The sequence below is a fragment of the Mustelus asterias genome, chromosome 10 (assembly GCF_964213995.1).
Source record: "Mustelus asterias chromosome 10, sMusAst1.hap1.1, whole genome shotgun sequence".
Taxonomy (NCBI): domain Eukaryota; kingdom Metazoa; phylum Chordata; class Chondrichthyes; order Carcharhiniformes; family Triakidae; genus Mustelus; species Mustelus asterias.
Window position 1 is genome coordinate 100,894,725 of NC_135810.1, and position 20,731 is coordinate 100,915,455.

The 20,731-nt window shown below is 43.0% G+C and overlaps 2 protein-coding genes across 2 annotated transcripts in view; one reads left to right on the plus strand and one right to left on the minus strand.

Annotated features, from left to right (window-relative positions):
• The window catches only part of LOC144499817 (mitochondrial ornithine transporter 1-like), a 401,928-nt gene that overhangs the window by 161,547 nt on the left and 219,650 nt on the right, over nt 1–20,731 (plus strand). The gene's annotated exons all lie outside the window — the stretch shown is intronic.
• Nucleotides 13,858–20,731, minus strand: part of foxo1a (forkhead box O1 a) — a 90,722-nt gene continuing 83,848 nt past the window's right edge. Inside the window, exon 3 of the mRNA XM_078222321.1 lies at nt 13,858–19,784. The gene's annotated coding sequence lies outside the window, so the exon portion shown is untranslated. The remainder of the gene's footprint in view (nt 19,785–20,731) is intronic.

A 20,731-nucleotide genomic window follows, 5' to 3' on the forward strand; every position in this document is an offset into this window, starting at 1 on the left:
CTTGTGTGATTAAGAAAGAATGTTAGCTGGAGAATTGAGTTGGCATCGAATCAGCATTCTGCACTGATTGGCATCATAATCTGCCTATACATACTTCCAGTGCACATTCATGGCAGCCTTGCTAGCGCCCTCACTAAAACAGCATTAGTTATACCTTGCATACCAGCGTACACGCTCACTGCGCCATTTTGATTTCGGACCTCTTAAGGTCAGCCATTGCCCCAGGAATGGGGGCTGTCATCGTGCTCATTGCTGGTTGTTGGGCCTTGCTGTGATATCTCGACTGACCGCAAAGCACTCTGGGATGTCCTGAAGTCAAGAAAAACGCAGCATAACTGCTCTTTCTTTCATGGTCACAGGCATGATGCAGGATTTATTTTTAAATCTGCCTAAATCATCTTTTCAGCAGAGTTTTAAATGGGATCTTTTCACAACCTTGGAAGTAGCCATCCCTTATATAAAGAGAACTTTTTTTTTCCATCCTTTCTGCCAATCCATAAAAAGTGCTTCATGCAGTACATCTGAGTTTTAAATGGCATTAGTGTGCCACACATCAAAAGTGCTTTGAAAAATAAAAAATGTGCTCATCCAGCAGTTTGCCTTTTCGCAAACCTGGTAAACATTGCTTTGGTACATTACGGAAACCCTCTTTAAACACATTTGCAGAAATCACCGACCTTTCACCATCATCTTCATAGAAATGCCCTTGGATACTGGCAGTGTACTTTTGTTTCAGATTAATATGCATGAAACACTGCATTAGCTGATACAGCTCCACACTGCACAACTCCATTCAGGCCATAGTGATAAAGCAAACACAGTATTGCATAAGGGAGCTCTATAAATGGAACAGAATTAAACTGGACAAGTAAACTGCCATTAGACTTACAATCCCAGTTGTTTATGATAACCTGCTAGCTTCCATCAATGTCAGCATCGTTGCTGACACCTGAACCATATGGACCGCAGCCAGTAAGTTGAACAGTATCTGACTGCAAGTTGCCAATGCCAAGTTTGGAGGAAGCTCTTTAGGAGCTTTACCAAGAGAAAGTAGCTTGTGCAGGGCTCACCGGTCAGAAATAGTTACTCGTTATTAACCAGAATCAGGACAAACGCAGGTACGACTGTTTTGGGTTTTGTCTAAATCTCTATTTGCACGAGCGGCAAGATTCTCCCTTAATTTTCCACCCTACCCAGCATCGCTGCCTCTTTTGACAGTCTGCTGTACAACCCCTTGGGATCTCTGCCATTCTCCAATTCTGGCCTTTTGCACAGCCCCGAATGTCATTGTTCTACAATTGGCAGCCAAGCCTTCAGTTGCCTAGGCCCTAAACTCTGGAATTCCCTCCCTCGACTTCTCTGCCTCTCTCTGCTCTTTTAAGATGCTCCTAAAATGTTCAGACATCTATAAAAGGACTTGGAGAGAGGGCAACAAGAGAATTGATTAATTTGTGTAAGGAGATGTACACAATGGGAGAACGGCCAGAAGACTTTGAGGACCACAATGGTCACAAACTGTTCGGAGCATTGCACCATGGCCTGGAATTCACATTTCTAAAAAATTATCCTTTCATGGCTTGTGGGCATCACTGAAAAAGGCAGTATTTAAGTTGCCCATCCTTAATTGCCCATGAACTAAGCGACTGCAAGGCCATCTGAGGGCATTTAAGAGTAAACCACATTATTTGATCTGGAATCACATGTAGGCCAGACCAGGTAAGGATGGCAGATTTCAAGGATGTTGGTCAACTAGTTTCTACAACAATTGATGATAGTTTCATGGTCACCATTTCAAAGACTAAGGCCAGAATGTTACGGCCATTCACGCCGACAGGATTTTCCCATCCTGCTGCAGGCATTAGGTCTCTTATTTGCATTTCAAGTGTGGGCACTACCCACCAATGTTTGGGCCTTTTCTAATATGTCAGGCAACATACTGAAGCACTTTCACACCCGAAAAACCAGCGGCTGAATTTATGGGCCACTGTCTCATACCTATCCACAATAAATATCTTCTTTCACTCATGAGCTCACTTTCTCAATCAAATGTACTGTCCTGTACTGTTCCTAAACCCCTTTGAATAGATTGGAGCTTCTTTAACTATTACATTTCTAATAATCCACTAATGATAATGGCAAGCTCACCACTCAAAATCTTCTTTTCTAAAGTTGAATGTTCCTATTGCATTTATCCTCTGTTAGCTGACGACAAAATTCCTGCTCCAATCCCCAGAGCCTGGTGGCCTGGGATAGACACCCGTGCTTAATTTGCTTCTGTTCGTGTCTGCCATGCCAATTCTTTCCACCTTACCTACAGTTGGACCAAAGAGGTCTATCTCCATTGTAGCCAAATTCACTTTCATATGAAAGGCTGCATAAGGTCCCACTTCTCTAGCTTTGCAAAGGATTGTAAGCGATATTTTAGTGCCAGAGCTCTTAGTGCCAGTTACGATATAATCTCCCTGTCCAATAGGGGTGTCTTTCAAATTTAATCGTAAAACTCTAGCGCTCATGAAAAGAATTTGGAAGCATCCATTTGGGGTCAGTTAGCTCAGTTGGCTGGACAGCTGGTGAATGATGCCACCAATGAAGAAAGAAAAGTACAGCACAGGAACAGGCCCTTCGGCCCTGCAAGCCTGTGCCAGTCAAGATGCGGGAACCCAACAGTGTGGGTTCAATTCCCGTACCAGCTGAGGTTATCTATGAAAGCCCGTCTTTTCAGCCTTGCTCCTGGCCTGAGGTGTGGTGACCCTCAGGTTATGTCACCACCAGTCAGTTCTCTCTCAAAAGGGAGAGCAGCCAATGGTCCTCTTGCACTGTGGCGACTCGCATTTCACTCGAGATACTGATATGAAGGTTTTGTCAATGGCCCAGACATCCCTCAAGATTGGTGGCATATACTGTAAATTTCACCATCCAGGTTGCTGATCTCACCATTTCTGATTTGTGCCGAGGTTTCTGGTTTTCGAACTGAGGAACGCTACTATGAGCAGGACGATAAATCAAGCACTCGGAGCCGATTGGAGGGCTGAAGTGGCAGCAACTTCACCATTGACAGGGGTTCTTAAATTAACCTGAAACTACAATTACTTTACGTTATAGAATCCTTTTTTTTACTGTGGAGGCTGTTGTCAGTTTCGCTACAGCATGTGATCTATCAATCCAGACCACTCCAAGTCTCTACGTTATAAATTAATAATATTGACTTTTATTTCGATGAATTATGAGCCAGAAAATGAGCTAAGCAACCCAACTTTAAATTTGTAACTCATCGAAAAGGCGTGTCGGAGTAGATGGGCTTGTAATGTTTGAGGTATACGTACATCAGTTTACTCTAGAACTGATTAGAATTTCAACATGTAATAAGCAAATTAAAACAAAATCTGTATCAAAGTGGCAGAGATAAGAAAAAGATTTCAAAGGCAGAAGTTGATAATTGCCTTCCAAATCTTTTCAGAGAGAATATCAAAGGAGCTTTGCAAAAGTTCCACATTTGAGTGGCAAATCCATATGATGCAAGTCACTTATTCTGTAGTACCATTCAGAAGTTCTAGAACATAGAACATAGAACAGTACAGCACAGAACAGGCCCTTCAGCCCACGATGTTGTGCCGAGCTTTATCTGAAACCAAGAACAAGCTATCCCACTCCCTATCATCCTGGTGTGCTCCATGTGCCTATCCAATAACCGCTTAAATGTTCCTAAAGTGTCTGACTCCACTATCACTACAGGCAGTCCATTCCACACCCCAACCACTCTCTGCGTAAAGAACCTACCTCTGATATCCTTCCTATATCTCCCACCATGAACCCTATAGTTATGCCAGTCTCTGTGACAAAGATGCATCACCCAGGCTACAGGGACATAACTTGCGATAATTTTAGAGTAAAAGGAAAGAAGGGGAAGGAATTTCTGAAATGAATTCAAAAGGACTTCTTTGATAATGTGTTCTCAGTCCAATGACGGAGGAGACATTATTGGATGTGGTGCCAATAAGGTAGGGCAAGTGGACCATGGTGTCTATGGGATAACACTTGGATATGAGTGACCATTGTATCATAAGGTTTAGATTAATAATGAACAAAAGCAAGGAACAATCTAAAGTAGAATTTCTAAACTGGAAGTGGCCTAACCTTTTTGGGATGAGAGGAGATACAGCCAGGAAAAAATGGGACCAAAGACTGACAGGAAAAACTGTGAGATCTTGAAGGAGGAGATGATCCATGTAAAGTTTAGGCACATTCCAACTAGGACAAAACGTCAAGGGATCAAAGTCAGGATACCTTGGATGAGAATGGAGGTGGAGAACATGATGAAACAAAAAATAAATGGTGTACGGTGCAAGTCAGGTGAATTATTCTGTTGAGAATCAGGCCAAATACAATAAGATAAGAAAAGAAGTGAAGAGGAAAATAAGACCTGCCCCACCTCTTACTACCAGCTTCTACACGCCAGTAGAAGGTTGTTGGGTTCTCTTTTATGTTAACTGCCATTCTATCCTCATATCTTCATAGACCACAAGGAACTACAAAAGGTCATGAATGTCGCCCAATCCATCACGCAAACCAGCCTCCCACCCATTGACTCTGTCTACACTTCCCGCTGCCTCGGCAAAGCAGCCAGCATAATGAAGGACCCCACGCACCCCGGACATTTTCTCTTCCACCTTCTTCCGTCGGGAAAAAGATACAAAAGTCTGAGGTCAAGTACCAACCGACTCAAGAACAGCTTTTTCCCTGCTGCTGTCAGACTTTTGAATGGACTTATTCTGCATTAAGTTGACCTTTCTCCACACCCTAACTGTGACTGTAACACTACATTCTGCACTCTCTCGTTTCCTTCTCTATGAATGGTATGTTTTGCCTCTATAGCGCGCAAGAAACAATAATTATTACTGTATGTCAATATGTGCGACTACAATAAATCAAATCAAATCAAATATTCTCTCTTTGCCAATCTTCTTTCCTGTTTAGATTTGATTTATTTATTATTGTCACATGTATTAGTATACAGTGAAAAGTATTGTTTCTTGCATGCCATACAGCCAAAGCATACTGTTCATAGAGAAGGAAAGGACAGAGTGCAGAATGTAGTGTTACAGTCATAGCCGGGGTGTCGAGAAAGATCAATTTAGTGCGAGGTAGGTCCGTTCAAAAGTCTGATGGCTGCTGGGAAGAAGCTGTTCTTGAGTCGGTTGGTACATGTCCTCTGACTTCTGTATCTTTTTCCCAACAGAAGAAGGTGGAAGAAAGTACGTCCAGGGTGTGTGGGGTCCTTAATTATGTTGGCTGCTTTTCCGAGGCAGCGGGAAGTGTAGATAGAATCAATGGATGGGAGGCTGGTTTGTGTCATGGATTGGGCTTCATTCATGACCCTTTGTAGTTTCTTACAGTCTTGCACAGAGCAGGAACTATAGATACCAAGCTGTGATACAACCAGAAAGGATGCTTTCTATGGTACATCTGTAAATGTTGGTGTTCATTTCCTCTTTCAGTTTAACGTATTTTGCTTGGTTCTTGCATCATAAACCGAGTTTTTGAGTTTCATTCTGGAGTCAAAATGGGTGACATATACTTACCAAGGAGAAGGATGCTGACAAATTATAAGTAGAAGCGGAGAAGGTAGATGTAATGGATGGAGTGAAAATTGATAGGCAAGATAAACAGGAAAGGCTGCTTATGCTCAGAATGGACACGTTGCCTGGTCCAATGTCTTGCATCCCAGACTGATAAAGGGAGTAACAGGAGGACTCTCTGTAATCTTTCAATCTTTCTTAGATATGGGGAAAGTGTCAGAGGATTGCAGAGGGGCAAATATGACACCCTTATTCAAGAAAGGGTGTAAGGACAGTCCTTATAACTACAAGCCAAATATAGGAATTAATGAAAGAGATCTAGCACAGGTTTTTAGCAGGAAGATCAATGACTAATCTCATTGAATCTTTTGATGAAGTAGCAGAGAGGGTCGATGAAGGGAATGGAAGCGACGTTGTTGATATGGATTTTAAGAAAGTTTTTGTCAAAGTACCACATAAAAGGCTGGTTGGCAAAATTGAGACTCATGGAATAGGAAGATTAGTATCAACTTGGGTAAAATAGATTTGGCACAAAGGTGGAAAAACAGCAAGTCATGATCATCTGTTGTTTTTCAGAATGGAAGAGGATGGCACGTTGGTGTTTGGATACTGAAATATAGCCTCAAAGTTTGCTCATGATGCCAAACTTGGAGGTGTGGCAAAGGTGGAGATGATACTGATCATTGCAACAGGACGTAGACGGCCAACAAAATGGGCAGAGCAGTAGCAGATTGAATCTATAGAATCCGAAAGAGGATAGAAGATTTTGTCTTATGACTTTAATTTTCTGTCAGAGTAACAGCAAGGCTAATGGTGCTCACCCTCATTTATGTACAAATGTCGCGGAAACCAGGTTGGGGGGTGGTGGGGGGAGGGTTCAGTTGCATGGTTAAATCTCAAAATCCAAAGTTAAGCGTCAAATTTAGCATTGCAAAGATGGCATCTCGTTATCTGTTCAGTATTGATTTGCACTGAGCAATGTAAATCTTGCTGTACTTGCACAGTAGGTACAAACTCAACTTTCCACAGGAAGTCAAGTCCTGTCAATCTCAATCAAAGTGCCCTGATGCTGTAAGTATTAAAATATTGCTGGTAAACCTCCATGACAATAAACATTAGCTTGCTAAGTGTGATAGCTCATTTTTTCAGGTTTTAATGGTTGGAGATTTAATTTGTACAATATATTTTAAAAATAGTTTTACTTTTCTTTTGTCCCCCGCCCCCACTCTCTTCATCAAATCTTTCTTTCTTTGTATTTGATCTGACTTAAATTTATCCATTTTAATTTACATTTCCTTTCCAGCCCTTGCACAGTTCATTTCACAGCCGTTCAATCTGGTTGGTTAGGAGGTGCAGTTGCTTGCCCAGTTCACACGTGTCCCAGGTATCTGGTTTCCCTTACCGTGACGTTATCAGTTCGCACCTTCGCCCACATGTCACGCAACGCATTTACTAACCTGAACAGGCAAAAGCAAGACTAGCTAATGGCCAATGCCATCAGATGTACAACCACAGCAAATTCTGGCTTGACGTTTCCTGTGCGGTCATAGGCGTCACAGAATTACTTACCTGCTGTGTTAGTATCTGCACAGTTCATCACCCATCACATCCTGCTCTGTGCGATAGCACAGCTTTTGTATCTTTGTCTCCAGCTTTAATCTTTTGGTTCTATTGTACTTTCCCCTCCTCCCATTTTATTATTCTGGGCCCTGCTCCATTGCTTGAATTAAGCTTTGTGTTATTCAGCACTTTAGCAGCCAGAGTTCTCCACCAACCAGAATTTCTGATGTTCCCCCAATATGAATCGTCACTATACCAACCAGAAGCAATATGAAGTTATCCAGAGCCCGAAACCTGTATACGGCTCTATAAATTTTATACTTTAAGTTTTAATGTATTGTTGTAGATTAGAAGTAAAAGGAATATTGCCCTTTACTTCCTGATCATGCTACAAGTATGTGCTGTATTCCATTGATAATTGGGCCTCTCCATTAACTGGCAATTTTGACTAACCCATTCTGCCCATTCTCCACGCACACTAGATAATAAAAACTTTATTGCAGTCTGATTCATAGAATGGAAAAGAACTAGAACAGGTACAAGAACTCAATTACTTAGGAAGCATAATATCCGCAGAAGGAAGAAGATACAAGAACAAGGATGGCAATGGGAAAGGCTGCATTTAGTAAGAAGGGGCGGTTGTTAACTGGGAAGCTGAATGAGCTCAAGAAAGATCCTACCAAGAGCTTGACCTGAAGTATTGTTTTGCACAGATGGGAGACTTAGACCCTACAGAAAAAGGAGACCAACTTGCAAAATACCTTTGAAATGTGGCTTTGGAGGCAAAAGGGAAAGGATTGGCTGGACAGAAAAAGAAACAAATAAAGAAGCACTGATGAGAGTGAACAAAGGAATGTGTTGTATGCAATTAGGCAAAAGTAGAGAGACTGGGCAGGGCACGTCTTAGGAGGAAGCGGACCAGTAAGAGATGTTATGGAGGAAGGCTTGCGAGGGGGAGGAGTTCAATGCTGGATGGCTTGAAAATAGAAGGAAGTTATTTGATAAAGAGAAGTCTGGCACAGGACAGAATATCATGGAAAAGACGATAGGCTGAATTATACAGTGTGCTGTGGCTCCTCCCACCACCTGTCAGAGATGAGCCAGGTCAAGGGGAAGAATTGTTGCCTTTAGTAGGCTGGAGGTGGCCCTCACAGTGAGGACATCCCCTCTCCCCACCCTCCAAGAGAGCTACCAGCCACTCAGAGGCCAGCAGCTCTCAATTTCCCAGTAGCGCCACTGGGAGTGATGGCCATTGCTGCTACTGCAGTCAGCTAAGTCAAGCTGTGATGGACTCGAAACTTTTCAGGAGTCAGCAGGGGAGGGTTGGGGGCCAGGTTTTGAGATATCAAGAGGGCGTTTACACTTTGGAAAGGCCCTCCAACGGGGGTTAGGGGGCCAGGCCTGACACCAACTTCATCACTGAATTGAACGTGGCCCCTGCCTTGTCTTAATCCGTTGGAGGAGAGCGTTAAACCCAGTCCTGACCTAAGCAACTGCCTTCGGGCAGAACACAAAGAAGATTCTCCTAAAAAGATTCTACCTGTCGAATTCACGTAAAAACTGGAGTAAACCCCATTGTTTTATTCAGTGGAATTTTCAAAATGAATTTCCCACACTCTGTGTGGTGCAGAGAGCCCTCGTGTGAATCCCGTGAAAAATCAATGGGCGGGACCTTTTCCCACTGGAGAGGCTGGCACCGAGATTGGCACATGCACAGTAGCCCCTCACTGCCGGCCTCCCGATCGCAGGCCAGCCCTGCATCACTGGCCGTGTGATCCCCTCCCACCCCTGATCGTTGGCCTCCTGGATGTGTCTGGGCCAGTCTTGACCCACCCCCACCCCACCCCCCCCCCCCCCCACCCCCCCCCCCCACCCCCCCCCCCCACCCCCCCCCCCACCCCCCCCCCCCCCCCCCCCCCCCCCCCCCACCCCCCCCCCCCCCCCACCCCCACCCCACCCCCCCCCCCCCCCACCCCCACCCCCCACCCCCCCCCCCCCACCCCCCCCCCACCCCCCCCACCCACCCCCCCACCCCCCCCCCCACCCCCCCACCCCCCCCCCCCACCCCCCCCCCCCCACCCCCCCCCCCCACCCCCCCCCCCCCCCCCCCCCCCCCCCCCCACCCCCCCACCCCCCCCCCCCACCCCCCACCCCCCCCCCACCCCCCCCCACCCCCCCCCCCCCCACCCCCCACCCCCACCCCCACCCCCCCCACCCCCACCCCCCCCCACCCCCACCCCACCCCCACCCCCACCCCACCCCCACCCCCACCCCCCCCACCTCGATCTTCCCCCTTCCCTCCCCCCACCGGCAGTCCCGATCTCTCCTCCTACCCCTCACTGGCACCTCTCTTTCCCAGCAAGCCTGCCCATCCCCCCTACCCAATGGTCAACCCTGGTAGCTGGCCTCCCTCCCTCTGTCACAGCTTTAGCAGCGCAGCAGGCTGGGAGAATCCCACCCCCCACCGCCCCCCCAAATTTCATCTGCGTCAGACCCATCTGTATAATTTCCCCGTCCCATAATTTATCCCAATGTCCCAGAAAATTGAAAGCCTCCTTTCTACATCTTTTAAACCATACCCTAATGCATTTCATTCATCCCTTCCAAGTCACACCAGAAATAATCCCCAGACTACCACCCTCATGGTTTCACACTTTAATCTGAAAGCTAACTCTTGAAACTTTCTCTGCAAGGCCTCCTTTTTTAAGTACATGATTGAGTCACCGCATGAAGACAGAAACTCATCAGTCACTGGCTTGACATAAATGTTTGCCAGTTAGACCGTTGCTACTATCACTCCAACTAACATTGACAACATAAACTGCAAATCAAAGTGAAGTTTTTCCTGTGTATTGGCTAAAGTGCTCCATGTGTATGTCCCAGAAGCAATAGAGAAGTTACATGTACATGATACTCTGAAAGTAGCAGCATTTCCGCTATAGTTAGGCATTAACACATGGGGAATAAAGACAAAGTAAGGTCTTTAATACTTAAGTACATGTGAAGGTCAACTGGATGTCAAGCATGACTTTTCTTTCCAAGCTTCAGTTGGCCAACAGCAGTGACTCCTCGCTCACTATTTTATTTTTCTGTGGTTTCGGCTTGCCTTTGGTCCTTTGTCTGTTGCCATATTTATATGGACTTTTTACAATTCAGCTATTCCACTCCAGGGGTGGTGGTCAACATCAGGACAGACCACAAGTTCCTGTCCTCACCCAAAAATTCCAGAAAATAGCAGTCACTTGATAGTAATCAAAAACAAATCAAAAACAGGGAGGCTAAACATCAATGCTCACTGTCATAAGTCAGGGGAATTGTCATAACCTCAGTTATGGCCATTCTAAATGAAACCTGCCAAGACAATACAGACCAAGAGTAAATGAGCAGGAGCTATTCACTCGCTAACGCGGCTAGCCTACCGGGGAAGTAAGCATGCATGAAAATCTTCACAGAATATCCTCAATCTGATTCTTTTTAGCTCCCTTAAAGATGAATGGCAAGACTGGTAAATGAAGCATTACAATTAGAAGCAGGTACAGTTCCTAATTGAGTAGTATTTTGACATGGACCAGGTTACAACTACAATTCGTTGGTCAGTTAGAACTCTCAGCACCAGGGACTCTGGTTCAATTGCCGGCTTGGATTACCCACTGTGCAGAGTTGCACATTCTCCCCATGTCTGCGTGGGTTGCCTCTGGGTGCTCCGGTTTCCTCTCTCAGTTGAAAGATGTGCAGGTTAGGTGCATTGGCTATGCTAAATTCTCCCTCAGTGTTCCCGAACAGGCGCCAGAGTGTGGTGTCTTGGGGATTTTCACAGTAGCTTCATTGCGGTGTGAATGTAAGCCTACTCGTGACACTAATAAATAAACTTTAAACTTAAAACTATTTATCAAATAAGCAAAAGGTGGAAATTATAGGTTTAAATTGAACATTGAAGGAAACACACTGTATTCAAGGAACAAACTGTGTTGGTTGTCACAGAATTATTAACATTTCTATCCTGCAGTTTCACCTCTACCTAAGTTTTATAAAGGGCTCACAAAAAATTCAGTAATTTCACAATAAGGGTCACATTTTCTCAGAAATTTGGAAAACAATTTGTAAGAATGAGTCAAACATTTGGCCTAATCCTGCAGCATTGTTTAAAAAATCAAAGATCACATCCTTACTGATAACCTTTGCTCCTCCAGTGTAGTATCTCCGGAAAGGGACTTTGTAATGGAGTGTGTTTTTACATGTGATATCTCAGTGAGTCACATAGCTGGAAGAGAAGCAGTCACAGATGTAATGCTAAAGTCCTGAGTTTTAGCTTCACCGTCTCAGCTCCGTAATTCTCTACAAATACAAACCTTAGGACCCAAAGGAAACTACGCAAAACTCCACAATATTTATTCGCACAAGTCCCCACTGTGCTGTCGCTCGCAGCCCCCAAATGTTAGCAGTGCAGAAAGCATCGTATCCCATCAGTCATTTCTATGATCCTAAGTCATCAGACCTATTCTTGAATCACTAGTTAGTTATCTAGGTCCTAGCTGGATAGGCTTATTGTCAGAGCACTAACTGCTGTGTTGGGAATTTGTTTAAATATTCTGGAAGGAGCAAGAAACTTTTCATCTCATTTGAAGCTGGTTAATGTTGAATCTGTATCCTCCAGTTACGTAATCAAAGTCAAATAGCTCATTTGTGTTTTCATCACCAAGCACTCTTAACTAGTTTCAAAGCAGAATCATGTCGCCCCATCTTTTCCCCAACAAGAACAACTTCGGTCTGAGTTTTTCCTCATAACGTATAAGTCTACGTTATCCTCATTGGGGCCATTGAATCCCTACAGTGCAGAAGGGGGCATTTAGCCTGTACTGAGTCTATGAATGAGCATTATATGCAGGCCCACCCCCTTTATCCCATAACGCCCGCCCATTTACCATGGCTAACCCACACATCTTTCTAAGGGGCAATTAACCATGGCAAATCCACCTAATCTACACATCTTTGGGGTGACGGGGGGAAAACCAAAGCACCCAGAGGAAATCAACTCAGACACGGGGAGAATGTGCAAACTCCACAGTCACCCAAGGTCGGAATCAAACCCGGGTCCCCACCGCTATGAGGCACCAGTGTTAACCACTGTGTCATCATGTGGCTGACAGCTTCAGCAAAAAAAGCATGATTAACAAATTCACTCTTATTTAAATATGACTGCTGATTTTGGAGTTTTCCCACCTCCCCAAACATGGTGTAGGGGTGGGGGGGGGGGGGGGAGCTCAAGAATGCCCGAGGTGGTGGTCGGGTTGGCAGCCACCCCATTTTGTGACCCCCCCATAAAAAAACAAGCCCAGTGGGAGCATGTAAAATCCAGTCTCACGTAGGACTCCTGGGTAACTATACACCGGACTCTTCTCCAGTTTGACCTGACCCTAACCCCAACACCCAGATAGAAATGCAAAATATTGCAGGTGCTGGAATCTGAAACAAAAACAGAAAATGCTGGAAAATTTCAGGTCTGACAGCATCTGTGGGGAGAGAATGGAGCCAACATTACACCCTGCCCCATCCCGCTAGCACAAAGCACACAGCCTCCTACCACCATATTCACTTACTTCAATCATTCACTAACAGTGAAAATAATGTCCAAAGGCTTTTCACTGTATTAGTAAATGGCTTACCAAAAGACAGGGCAGGGAAGAGCATGGCTTGGCTTCCCCCAGTGATCCTGCGAATGAGGACTCAGAACAGATGCAGTTTGGAAGTTCAGGTGAGAAACGTGGAACAGTGTGAAAAAAAAATAGGAGCAGAATGGCAATCTGATAGGGATTATACTCCATGGAGGATTCAATCATTATCCCAATCAGTACTTGGGTAATTAAAGTCCCCCAGTATCACCACTCTATAGCTCTTGTGATTTCCCTTCAGGTTTGTTCTTCTATCCTCCCAACTCTTTGGAGGCCTGTAGAATACCTCATGTGGTGAGATTTCTTTTCCTTGCTTCTCTTTTCCTCTTCTACAAATCCTCTCCAATTCATGTCATTAGAGAGTTTGGGTTCCCAAAAAAGTTATTTTGAAGTTTGGCTGGATTTTTCTTCAGCTTCATACTGACTAGATTTTCAGTGAATGGTCAATAATGAAACTCAAATCCAAATGTGTGCACATTTGTGGTTTAAAAAAAAAGTGGTCATTCCTTTGCCCATCTCCTTAAATTGACATAGCATTTTGAATACTGCTCTTCTCGAATATCATTTGATATGGATTGTCAGGGAGAGAAATGGGAGTGGAGGGATCGTGGACAGCATCAACCCACGGGAATCCACATCAAGTTAAACAGGAAAAAAATTCTTACATTTTTTATGCTAATCCTTTAATGGCCACTGGTTAGATCACATGTAGACCAGAATGCGTTGAGCAAAGCAATCTGCAATGCCAAAATTCCTGCAGGGATCCTGAAATAAACATTAGGCCCTTTACTTACAAAGCCTAAAAATAAAACTGTTTCAAGTGGTGTCACGCACACCTGGGAGGTTGGCCGCCTTTGCCATTATGGCACTGCCCATACTGCTGATAGATAGGGTGTGGAATGCCACTGCTCGAAATTTCCCTCATTTCCCCATCTGTACACCCTCAAAACAGCGGCAAGAATGGGATTCCCCTCCTCCCCATTGCAAGGGGAGAATACAAATCAGGTGATTCGCCATAAATCAGAAAAAAAATGACAGCAACACAATTCCAATTCCGTAACAGAATTTATATACATTTATTATGGCTCCATACAATAAACAGCAAAGATTGTTCTTGTGTCTTTTAATGTACATTATCAGGCACTTGTCTATGAAACAATATATTTAGTTACAGCCTACATTACTGAAAAGATATAAAGTGGTGAAACTTTCAAGTACTGCTACAAGCATTATTTACATGCCAGTTTCAGGTTGCCGTTGGTCTGCGGAACATCCGTCAAAAGAAGGGTCAGCATTGTGCAAATTGGTAATTGTCAATTTAAAAAGAAAATCTATGCCCATTGCAACTTTAATTTATAAACGAGATGCAATAGATAAGTCACATCTAACTTGATAAGTTAATATATGTAAGTACTTAAATTTCATTAGATTCATAAAAGTAATGTTTATCAAAACATTTTTAAAAAAGTTTAAGTGCAATTAATTTTCTATCGAAAAACAATTGGTCCAATGATGTTTTCTTCCCTCTTCCTAGGGATGCTCTGCTGACACTGCTCAGTCATTTACATCAAACAGTACATAACATCCATTAGTTGTACTGAAGAAAAATAGTATAGGTTTATCAAAAGCAGTATGATTTCCATCATTAACTTCTAAATAAACTTTATATACCATGTATGGTTACATACAACTATATCTGAAACAATACATCTTTCTGTTACATTTAAAATATCTGAATAATTCTATTTTATAATATACTTTTAACAGTACAAATCTGCAAAAAATTCAAAGTTAAGACTTTGCATAGGTAAGATCTGCACATTTCACAGAGCAATCATTTACAATTAAGGTAGTTCTACTCAAAAGCTTTCTGAGCTTCAATATTATGACCAATGAAATACAGTTATGAAACTGTACAAGCATCTAGCGTAACACTTTTGTGGTACTTCAAATTTAGTATAACGTTAAGCAGAATGAAAACTTGTGTAAGAAATCTGATTGTTAAATAACTGATCAAAAAAAAAGTAACAAAAAAACTTACAACTTTACATTAGTCCCTGCGCAAAAATCCACATCAGGCAAAACTGATTAAATTTAGAAAAAAAAACCTATACTTTTGAGTTGTTGCATATTTACAAAAAAAAAGCAAACGTCACTTAATAGCACCCCCTAGGATGTAAAATTCTAACTGCGTACATACAAAAATTGTATTTTAATCCAGTTAATATAAAAAAAATCTGAAGGTGCACGATGCCCCTAATTCTTTTTTTTTTCTGTGATTCTGTAAACTCATGGGAGGAAAAAATGATAAATCTCGTGACCTGCCGTACTGGTTTTGATTAAACATAATTCAAAAAAAATTACTAACAAATGCAGATCTCGCGATTTTTCATTCTTAAACTATTTACCTATTAAACATGTCAGTTTGACCAAACAAAACCCTACTATAACACTGAATGTCATCTGATCGAGCTGTCAATTGTGCGCTGTAACAAATTTAATGGGTTGAACAAGTATTTGCATCTTTTGGTTGTTTGCATTTCCAAAGAATGTGCGATGGTCATGTCTTGGATTGAATATTTTAGAATGACTTTCATCTTAAAAGTTTTTTTCTGCCATCCAGAAACCTCAGGACAATGTGCCATCAGAGCTACACCTATTGATGGGTCTCTGCCATTATGAAAACCAACTGCCAGTAACTACAGCAACTCACGTCCCCATCAGCATAGTGACTTGTTTTTGCTCAAGGTACCTCCACGGCAGCTCAGCCGAGACAGAAATTCAATTGTTTGCAGGGGAGAAGGGAATGGAATGTGGACCTTGGTGTTCCAACATGATATACATCAGCTCAAGTACTGTAGCTGTTACCACAGCTATGGAGAAAGAGACAGCGCAAAAGGCGAGAGAGAGGGGGAGGGAGAGAGAGCAAAAGGCGAGAGAGAGGGCGAGGGAGAGAGAGAAAAAGGCGAGAGGGAGAGAGAGCAAAAGACGAAAGAGAGGGAGAGGGGGAGAGAGCAAAAGGTGAGGGAGAGGGAGTGAGAGAGAGAGAGAGCAAAAGGCGAGAGAGAGAGAGAGAGAAAGCAAAAGGCGAGAGAGAGAGAGAGAGAGCAAAAGGCGAGAGAGGGAGAGAAAGCAAAAGGCGAGAGAGGGAGAGAAAGCAAAAGGCAAGAGAGGGAGAGAAAGCAAAAGGCGAGAGAGGGAGAGAAAGCAAAAGGCGAGAGAGGGAGAGAAAGCAAAAGGCGAGAGAGGGAGAGAAAGCAAAAGGCGAGAGAGGGAGGGGGAAAGAGAGCAAAAGACGAGAGAGGGAGGGGGAAAGAGAGCAAAAGACGAGAGAGGGAGAGGGGGAGAGAGCAAAAGGCGGGAGAGGGGGAGAGAGCAAAAGGCGGGAGAGGGAAAGTGAGCAAAAGGCGAGAGAGGGGCAAGAGAGACAAAGATGAGAGAAAAAGGTGAGAGCGAGTGAAAGACTAGAGAGAGAACAAACTTGAGTGTGTATTGCATCTTTGAACTCTACATCCAATGAATTACATTGGATTCATTGTCATGTTACACTGTCATTATGTAATTAACACAGCAGTCAATTTCTGCACAGAGAGATCCCACAACCAACAAATGAATGGACGATGTAATTTTGTTTTGCTGGTTCTGGTTGACAGAGAAATGTTGGCCGGGAGAACATGCTGTTTTTCTTTGCATATACTCCCTTGCGATCTGTGACTGCCACCTGAGCTTGCAGATGAGGCCTCGGGCACAATATGCCGCTGAAAAGGTCGCACCTTCAACAATGTAACATTCCCCACTGCTACACTGAAATGTCAATCTAAAATATGTATTCATATCTACAGTATGGATTGAACCCACATCCTTCTAACTCAGAGGAGGAAGCTACCTGAACTAAGCTGATGCCCTGGATGCAAAGCAGTCACAAAAATCAGTCTTCTGAGAAAAAAAATGGACCTGCCCTCACAATTGAATGAATCCGTCAATAAGCTAAGGTTACAAGTTGGGTACCATTGTTTGCAGACAGCTCCTGAAAAAAAATTCCATACAGTTGTCTCTGCACGATCGTCCCACTCAAAGCCATATTAGAAATATGCCATTTCTCCCCAACCACCAGCAACAGGCATGTTACAGGTCTTACCGTGTACAATTCTATACACAAGTCTGATATTGCCAGAGTGAAAGTAAACAGGTTGTGTTGCCTCCTTCACGAAAAAAGCTGCACCTTCTGACATATTTAGGGAATGTGCTTAGAAGGACTGGGTATGGCTATCCAAGCATTTGGTGACGAATTGAGCATAAGGTGATCTTCTATAGGGGAGCACATGGTGACTATAATTCACTCCGCTATCCATCTGGGAGAGCTAGAGTTTCAAACTATTCGTAGGCAAACAGATTCGAACATCATTCCAGTGTTTGTTCAGGATCAATAAAGTACCCTAAAACAATAAAGCTGAAGCTTGTTACATGTCAAGAAAACCTAATGCACCAAAAACACATTGATAATGAGCCACAAAGTAGTGCATCTATTATACTTGCATATTTTAAAAAGTCAGGGACTTAAAAAGGTGGGTGTAATCCAGCCTAAAACAGTTCATCACCCGAAAAGAAGCTTCTGCACTGAACCCCTTGCACTGGAACAAAAGTCTGGCTCGTGGAGATCAGAGTTTGAAACAAACGACTTTGGAATCAAAGTGCTAGTTGCATGAGCTGGAGCCACAGCCAGAAACATCTTCGCAGGGTCTTTTCCTAAAGTTAGTCAAACAATGCCAAGTAAAACTGCACTTGGATGAAAATATTGTTGCACAGGCCATCAAGGTTAACTTCCTCAATGACAAGACGTTTCTCAACATCAAGGTAGATTGTGGCATTGTGATACTAATGTTTATGTCTAAAACTGAAGAACTAGGTGGAAATCTAGCATATCAGTGCCAAGTAACTAGCTTTTAATTTCAGGAATCTTTGATTAGTTTTAGCAGACGACACAAACAGAAGCCATTTCCCATATACTGAGGTGGTCAAGTGGAATTTTCATGCTGCCAGCTATTTGCCTTGGCCTTATGCTTGGGAGAACACAAGTTAAATAAATGGTAAAGCCTCTTAAGGTTGCAGCCTCATATTGGCAACATTCCTGCTTGTGGTGTCCCCCAGACTGCAGAGAGAGCAGGCATGGTGATCAATTTATGGAGATTTGAAACCACCACAAGTATTACAAATGGAACATTTGCCAGCTAAGATGTGACAAAATTAATTTAAATAAATTAGAGAGTTAAGATACAAAAGTGGTCTAACTTCTGTTTTTTTTTAAAACTATGAACTTCACAATGTCAAAATCCAAATTGCAACTAGTTTTCAACTCTGCAAGGTCACAACCACCAAGGACCCTGAGAAAGGGTGACACTGAAATGGTCTTGTAATTTATATAGGATGGTTGGCATATGTGGCATTCCCGTGTTTACAGAACTGGTATGGACATGGTGAAGGCTCAATCGAAAGGATGGAATAGCTATTTACAAACTATGTAGCAATGGATTGGGAATATTAAAAAAAAGCACTGCAAATACTCACTACATTTCAATAATCAAAAATCACTCAAAGTTTACCCACATATTTGAACTATATGCCATAAGATGTATTGCAAATCCCTTGGAGAAAAATGATTTGAATATTAATGAGGTCATTTTAACCTAATCTACCTGATTGGAAACCTGTTTTACACCCTGCCTAATACAACTCTCCACCAAGTTCAGCAGACAGTGTGAAATGGGCAGCCAACGTGATCTAGTTCCCTGACAGCGGAGTTAAGTTAAAATCCCCCCCACCCACTTGCATTACAATGTCTTTAAAATGAACAAAAATCAATGTTATCAGATCGTTAAGAGTCCATTTCTTTTTAAATTCCTTGTGCATTGCGTATTAGGAAAAGGACATGTGCGTATAACTTCATGTTGGATCGTGGATTTATGAATAGAATCTCTACAGTGCAGAAGGAGACCATTCAGCCCATCAAACCTGCAACAACAACAATCCCACCTAGCCCCTATCCCTGTTACTCCATGCATTTACCCTCCTAATCCCCCTGACACTAAGGAGCACTTTACCATGGCCAATCAATCTAACCTGCACATCTTTGCACTGTGGGAGGAAACCAGAGCATCCGAAGGAAACCCACACAGACATGGGGAGAACTTCCACAAAGACAGTCACCCGAGGCCAGATTTGAACCCAGGTCCCTGGCACTGAGAGACAGCAGTGCTAACCACTGTGCCACCATGTGACCCCTTATTGTTGGGAATATTTTGAAATGCGCCCATCGTCTAAAGTCATTCACTAAAACCAGCATCCCATGTACAACTACAAGCCTTGTGGTATGATGGAGAGATTCAGCAACAACTACATACGAGATATGCAGGCAGTCTGTCCCAAGTCTTAGGGGCAGAGTTATTGATATAATGACTTGCTACTACAAACTGGCAAGTTTTGAAATTAAATCTAACCTTGGCTGCAGATTGAGTCCGACTTGTTAGAAGTGACGGACTCGCCACCATCATATAATGGCGGTGTTTTAAAATAAAATGGCAAGTGTGTTATTTACTTTGAAATTTTCACAATACAGTTCTGGAGTTGGGAGCAGAGCTTGTTACAGCCATAGTTAACAACCAGACCAGGACCATGTAATGCTCATAATTAAAAGAAAATTTGTTAATTAAGCACACAATGCATATATGTTTGAAATGACATTCTGTAGTGAGTTTGGCACTTTGTAACCAAACAGTTCCAAATTCCAGAGGCCTTATCTGGAGCAGCACATAACCTGCAAACATTGGGCAAACATCCTGTGCAGGAAAATGTTCTATGCTGCCAAGTATGATGAAAGGGAAAAGGGAGCATTTATCAAGAGATTCAGTAAGGGTGAAGGACATCTTTGGACTGCTTTTCCCAATTTATGATGTCAATCCAGTCTGGGTGCCTTCAGAGAAATCTAGTTTAACAAAAAAATAGAAAAAAGTGTCAAACACAGAGGCATAAACCTATTGAACTGTTGCAAATTAAGCCAAGTGAAACTAACATTTGTAATAATTCAGAAATAGGGCTTTATCTTTACACTTGATTTTAATTTTTCAACTGCAGTTCAGAGGCATTTCTTACAAAAAAAAAATCAGGAGTCAGATGAATTCAAGTGGTGGGCAGAAGAAATCAAACTAAACTCCTTGCTCAAGAGAAATTCAAAACCTCTGGCGAGGTTTAGCTTGTCAACCAACTGAGTTTTAATTACCTAGTTTTAATCAGTGCACCATTGATAGCTGTGCTTCTGCTAAAGCCCTACGCTGAAAACCTCCACTACTGGGATTCTCTGATGCTGGTGCAGTGAATGGGGAGTTTTGGCTGAGTGCCAAATTCTCCGTTCTCACTGGCAGCAAGATGGCCTCAGATGAAATCGGAGAACCCCATCCCTAAACTCTGGAATTCTCTCCCCAAAATTCTGACTCTCAACTCCTCTCCACACAGCAGCCGCCCACCCCCCCCCCCCCTCCCCCCTCCCCCCCCCCCTCCTCAGCTTTCCCCCCATGCCTCTTTGACAAAGCTTTTGGTCAATTGTTCTAATCTCTCTATGTGGCTCTGTATCAAATTTCGTTGGATAACATTCCCGTGAAGCAACCATGTTAAAGGCGAGTTGTCATTGTATTAAAAGTCAATTCAACATAAATAAATAAAAACTCTCATTTAAGATCAGTATCTACAGTAACTTCTAAAAGTCAGCGATTGAGCCCAAGACTAATCTAATCTCAAGGATTCAATCAACTGTTATAAATGACTTGAGCTTTGCTTTAGTCATTTGAAATTCTCGATTAGGTTACAACCTTGTGAACTGGACTCAGGTATGAACTATTTTGTAAGTCTCCAAACAGCACTATTGCCAAACACAAC